Source organism: Eptesicus fuscus, chromosome 3 (genome assembly GCF_027574615.1).
Source record: "Eptesicus fuscus isolate TK198812 chromosome 3, DD_ASM_mEF_20220401, whole genome shotgun sequence".
NCBI classification, from domain to species: Eukaryota; Metazoa; Chordata; class Mammalia; order Chiroptera; family Vespertilionidae; genus Eptesicus; species Eptesicus fuscus.
The window spans coordinates 32,797,275-32,803,926 of record NC_072475.1 but is presented as its reverse complement, the minus strand read 5'-3'; the positions used below and the strand labels follow the sequence as shown (position 1 = coordinate 32,803,926).

General features: G+C 44.3%; 1 pseudogene; it reads right to left on the bottom strand.

Annotated features, from left to right (window-relative positions):
* Positions 1 to 3,709: 3,709 nt before the first annotated feature.
* On the bottom strand, positions 3,710 to 4,885 carry LOC103286808 (DAZ-associated protein 1-like; annotated as a pseudogene).
* Between the last annotated feature and the right edge of the window lie 1,767 nt (positions 4,886 to 6,652).

The window sequence follows — 6,652 nt, the reverse complement described above, 5'->3', positions numbered from 1 at the left end:
TCTCAATCATAATGATGAACTATTGCATACCTTCAACTGAATATTGTATATTTTAGTTATAAATGTATACTCAACTCTTTGCATATTAAATGTATTATTCCAAAAATGATTTCTCCATAGTCCTGTGCAGTACTAAGTCATATCAGCAATTCCTATATGAAAGTATTGGTTCAACTATGAAACTGATTGAACCATTTAGGGAAATTACTGCCATGATTGATTCCCCCCGCCCCCCACAAAAGTAAAGATTATTATGCTGAAGTAATTGATTGACTTTATTTCATTTTATTTATTTTTAAAGTATGTTTTTTTTTATTGATTTTAGAGCGAGGGGAAAGGAGAGGTATCGAGAGATAGAAACATCTATCAGCTGCCTCCTGCACGACCCCTACTGGAAATCGAGCCAGAAACCCGGGCATATGGTGATCTCTTGGTTCATGGGTTGAAACTCAACCACTGAGTGAGCCCCCCTGGCTGGGCTAATTGATTGACTTTATTTTAAAACATAATCATAATTAGAATGACTTCTCTAGAGAAATATTTCCAAAATCTATTCTGACACTAAAAATGCTTACTTTACTCTAAATGCAGAACTTTAGCAAATTAATTATTCAGTTACTTCTTGGGAGTGCATCAATATTTTTTTAAAAAATACACTGATTTATTCAAGCCCATAGGACACTAATTAGGACATTCAGCATTATTCTCTTAAATAGGGCCCACTAAATTCCAAGGAGGTAATTCAGCCTCCTGAAACCCTAAAGTTTTTGTCTACAAATACATTCTACTTGAGAGAAAATAACCAAAAAAAAAAAATAATAATAATAATAACATAAAATAAAATAAATAAAAATTTAAAAAAAGCTTGATTTCTACCACACAGCTGATTGCCTTGGAGAAAAAAATACCTAACTGTTAATTAGTTGTTTGCCTATTCAATGGTCCCCCTTTTCTTGTGGGTTCACAGGGAATAGTTTACATAGCAAGGACCACTGTTGTCCTTCACTGATGCTCATCAGGGACTCAGAGGATATGTTTCAGGAAAGAGATTTTTAATTTGTGCTTTCATATCATTGCATTTTTATTGTTTGTAATGTCTTTGTATCATCATACTCCATAAATTGCTTAAGACTCAGGGAAAGGAGAAATTTACACTGAGGAAAATTGTTTCTGAAAATCCATCGTTTCACAGACATTCAGTATGTTCCTGGTATGTGTTAAGCTCTAGAGATTAAAACACCAAGGATTTTATCCTTAATGAGCTATCCACTTGTGGTTATGTTACAGGAGATAACAGATAAATATATTAAGTTTGGAAGTAAACATCTCCAGTTGACACTGAATTAAATTGTCCTCCAGTATTTCAAGGGGTTGTTCATGTTCCTAGATTGTTGTGTATTCAGCTCAAAATAAATTTAAAATGGTCTCTTCCTACACAAACCAGTCAAATATATAGATGCAGCTAATGTGTCTACTAGTGGTAATTGCACTCACAGCATTCTTCACTAACGTATGGAAAGTAAAGGACTGGTTTCATTTTTAATCTGTGTTTCCATTGTCTTGGTCATCCAGCAATGAGGCTTCTGTCACCACACCTTACACTGTGTCACAAAATCAAGGCTTGTATCGTTTATAGGAAGAGACTGTTATATGAGTAAGAACTTTTTAGTAATTGCTTTAAGGAAGACATTCATTGCCATGAATTATTTAAAACTGGCAGTTTTGTGGCGTGGGATTTACAACTGGAAACTATTTCTTTACAGTCATCCTTTTTATTGCAATAAAAGTTGTTGTGATGAGATTTGACTTGAAATTCAAGCTTTTGTTAAGAACTGGAAATCAAGCTGTCAGGGGGGAGGGGGCAGTAAGAGGCAACAAGGCCAGTCGGGGGGGGGCAGTTAGGGGTGACCAGGCTGGCAGGGGGGTGCAGTTGGGGGTGACCAGGCCAGCAGGGGGGCAGTTAGGAGCAACCAGGCTGGCAGGGAGGGGGCAGTTGGGGATGACCAGGCTGGCACGGGGCGGGGCAGTTAGGGGTGATCAGGCCAGCAGGCAGAGGCAGTGAGGGGCGATTAGGCCGGCAGGAGGGGGGGCAGTTAGGGGTGATCAGGCAGGAAGGCAGGTGAGCAATTAGGAGTCAGCAGTACAGGATTGTGAGAGGGATGTCCGACTGCATCCATTCACTGTAGTTTTCTAAGAAATAGTGGTTCTCTTTTTGCAATCACATTTCATCAACTTATGCAATTTTTAAGTAGTTACAATAACAAGTGCAGTCGGATATCCTCTGAGGGGTCCTGGATTGGAGAGGGTGCAGGCTGGGCTGAGGGTACCCTCCCCCGTGCACCGGGCCTCTGGTCTTTTCATAAACATCTTTGCTCTAAGCATTCTCACTGCAAACATTCCCACCACACTACTAATTGCCCTTCAGGCAACTCACCATAAAAGATGAAATAACTGTTTGACAGTTTGTTTTACACTGGCAGGCTTAATGATTAAAACTAGGTGTCGGTTTGGGTTTATTCCTGCACTGATGAGGTTCTTGGGCTTGCATTCCAGTTCTGCAGCTGGAACTGTGTGGCTTTGGGCAAATTTCTTTCTCCAATTTTGACACTGGTTTTACCCTTATCTAAGTTAATGAGCTTTTTAGTGACTTGCCTTTATCGAGTCTTTCCAAAGAATTCACTGTAGTTTTCTAAGAAATAGTGGTTCTCTTTTTGCAATCACATTTCATCAACTTATGCAATTTTTAAGTAGTTACAATAACAAGTGCAATTTGGCAGAGGCAGATTTGGGAGCATATGACTCAGTTGGTGGAGCAGAAGTGCAGGGAGTGCCGGGCATGGCCTCCTCACACATGGCATAGGATCTGTGACTGACAGGGAATGGAGAGCATTGAACCCCCACAATCTAATTAGAAACACCTCCAGCACTGGCTGGTGGCTCAGTTGGTTGGGGCATCGTCCCATACAACAAAGGATTTCAGGTTTGGTTCCAGGTCAGGGCACATACCTAGGTTTTGGGTTTGATCCTCAGCATGTATAAGAAACAACCATTCGATGTTTGCTCTCTCTCTCTCTTTTTATCCCCTATCCTCTCTGTCTAAAATCAATAAACATATCCTCAGATGAGAATAAAAAAAAAGAGCACTTCTAATCCTGATGTAAAAACACTGAGAATATAGAGACTTGTTGGCTCCCTGTGAACGGAATAGAACCAAGGAGATGACACTCAGAGACAGTCTAGAGTCCCAGGAAGCCAGGGAGTTTCATCCTGTGGGTCAACTCCCATCATGTGGCACCAGCTCCGGGTAAGATTGGGCTGAGAAAGGTCATTGGGGTGACAAATGTCCCCTTTGCCTGCCACAGCACTGGTTACTCCTGCTGCTTTTGCACTTGTCCTGGGTATTTTATCTTGTAGGAATGTGACATTTAACGGTTGTGCTAAAGGAAACTGGGGTGCAGCTGTCAGACCTGCACTTGGCACTTACAGCTTCTGCCAGTGTCTTGTCTAGTAGCATGTGCGATGCATGTTCAGCGAGCAGAGTTCTCTCCTTAACACGTGGCAAAACTGAAAGATGACCAGCTATAACCCGTCTCTATTCCCAACAAAGCATGCAAAGCACGTGCTGGGGAAAAAAAACAAACCACACACACACACACACACAACAAAAAAGTGGGCTGTGCCATCTAGCCGCCTGCGTGGCACCAGCTAGCTAGCGTCGGTAGGGGTGGAATCCTTGAACATTGTGGTTCTGACCTCGTCGGAAGCCACTTCCACCAGCAGGGGGGCCTCCCCGGAGCCTGGCACTGAGGGGCCCTCATAGGACCGGGCTGCTGGCTGGGGTCTGAGAAACCCTGCCCAAAGCCGGTCAAGTCCTGTCCATAACCCCACGTTAGGCAAACTGCGGCTCGTGAGCCACATGCGGCTCTTTGGCCCCTGAGTGTGGCTCTTCCACAAAATACCACTGCCTGGGTGAGTCTATTTTGAAGAAGTGGCGTTAGAAAAAGTTCAAGTTTAAAAAATTTGGCCTCAAAAGAAATTTCAATCATTGTACTGTTATATTTGGCTCTGTTGACTAGGCCATATCACTGCTCAGCCTGACCATAAGAGTGTCAACAAAGTATGGGCCCGAAGCCCACCAGGTCTTGAGAATCGGTACCCAGGCCGTACTGACTGTAGGGGAAGTCTGGCTGTGGCGTTGGGGGCAGCCAGCCTGAGAGGGAGGTGGCAGGAAGGCCAGAGGTGCTGCTGCCCCAGGAGTGGCAGGTGGAGGGGGGACCCCTGGTGGCGCAAACTGATCTGGAGGTGGAGGTGGAGGCCCATAGCCAAAACTGAATTTGGGGGGTGGGAGGGCGCCGTAGCCCTGCGGGAAGCCCTGTGGAGGAGGGAGCCCTCCAGGAGGGGTGGACACAATGTAAGAGGTGAATGGCGAGGGTGGTGGGGGAGCTCCTCTTCCCGAGGGGGCGGTCCGCAGCCACCAATTGCCTGTCCTGCCGGCACCCCATTCCTTGTGGGCCATATGCTTGCTGCCATGTAGGTGGGGGCCGGCCTGCCCAGCCATTGGCGGGCACTGGGCATGACGCGGCTGCCCCACTGGCCGGCCCCTGGCTGTCCAGGCACTTGACTTTCACTGTCGCGAGGCTCAGCCCGTTGAACCTCCACTTTTTTGCCCATAATGTCGTGAAGATGCATGTTGACAGCCTGGTCCACGGATGGGTCGTCCTCGAAAGTAATAAATCCAAAACCTCGAGGCCTCTGCTTTTCTGCGTCGTAGATCATGACCACTTCTGTGACCACTCCGAATTTCTGGAAGTATTCCCTGAGCTCTGTCTCACCACAATTGTGAGGAATTCCACCAACAAATATCTTATTTGATTAACTGTTATCGTTCCTGGGTCCTTTCTGCCAGCCTGCTTTTGGCCGCGTCCTCCCTGGCTGCATCTCCCCAGGTGTACGTGGCTTTGGGTCGATATTCCGACCATCCCGTGTGTGTGGCCTGCTGGCCAGCAACTTGTGAACTCGTGACAATCACAAACTTGGCAGGAAAATCGCGATTCAACCTTGCGGGGAGGGGCAGACGTGAGGCTTTTGGAGGCGGCTGTGGGTGTCTGAACTGAAGTTTTAAAACTGAAGTTTTAACCCATCAGCACAATAAAAAAAAAAGTCACTGGTTCAACAACAGGGTTTTAAAAAGTCTTCAGCTTTAATCCAAAACTTCAGGTTTCTTTTTCTTCCTTTTTATGTTTTTGAAATTATTTTCCTGAGCCTTTTGTTTTACCATATATTGTAAACTTTCATGTTAAAGAAAAAAATATACATTTACAAATTGTGAGATTTTTAAGAGAAGTTTTCTACAATGTATACTGGCTTATTTTTTAATGTAAAACAGGGTTTCTGTCGGCACTGGTGGAAGTGAGGGGCATTTTTGGTCCCCGTACTCCTGGCTTTGAGGGTTGGGACTCGTTGGTGCAGAAACTCTGGAGCTTAAAAAAGCAATCTACTGAGTGTGTTTCGTTTTTGTTTATTCCTTGCTTTTGTCGATTGATCTGCCTGGCGGTGTCTGCAAGTGCACCATGGGGGCTGCACCCGCCTGGCTCGGCTGGCAACCACCCCCCCCCACCCCTTCACCCCCCTCCCCCGTCCAACTGCATCAGGACCAGGAGGTCTTGTCAGCCTATTTCCACGCATGTGGCGTCAGGGCATCCCCACTGACCAGTTTGACCCTGGTTTGAATAAAGAGAAGTGCGTTTGGATTAGGAAAAAAGAAAATAGTGAGCTCTGACATGTGCTGTTAGGGAAAGCCAGCTCCTTCCCGTCTCAGGTGGGAAAAATATTTGATGGGAAAAATAATGAAGTTTTTTTCCCCCCCAGTTGTGCCATGGCTCTCACCATAGTCTTCAAGATGCATGAAGCCACCAGGCTGCCAGGAGCAAGTCGTGGGAAATGGGGAAAATGATCGATTAGGGACACTTGCAATAAGTGCAGGAAGGAGAGGCTGAGCTTCCCTCCCGTAGAGCATAATGTGAACACTTGTTACAATGGTCAGAAGCTTTTAATTCCGCTCTAAATCTACTCAGGCTAGTAATTATTTTAAGAAGACTGTGCCCACGCTGACAGTGCATAACACTGCAGAAGGTGCCATTACATTTCAGCTTGTGAAGCACGATTTTCAATTAAATAAAATAATTGTTCTCCTACGTGAATCTTACTCGTTTTGGATTCTGTGGTTTCTTGCACATGCACAGGAAATTCATGAAAGGTGTTTCTGTGTCAGCTTCACCGTCAGAAGAAAATCTTGGCATACAGAAGGATGAGGCCAATTTTATATCAGTGCTATCAGATACTTTTAAGAAATGTTTGGTTAATCTCACTAATGGGCTCAGGTGTTTTCATTCAATGGATAGAATTGAAATAAAGCTTTTAGAAGTTATTTTGCTGAAGTGAAACATCTTACATTATTGAGAATGAGTAATTGTACTTTTGGTTAAAATGTTCCCCATTAAGTTAAAGGTATTCATTTTGGAGTGATAATACAAGTATAATTTTGGTGAGGCAAAGTGTCATGATAAAAACAATGTTCTTGCTAAATTATGAATCCTATGGAATAGCTTTTTGTATATATTGATTTTGGACAATTCATCCAAAGAAATTGTGA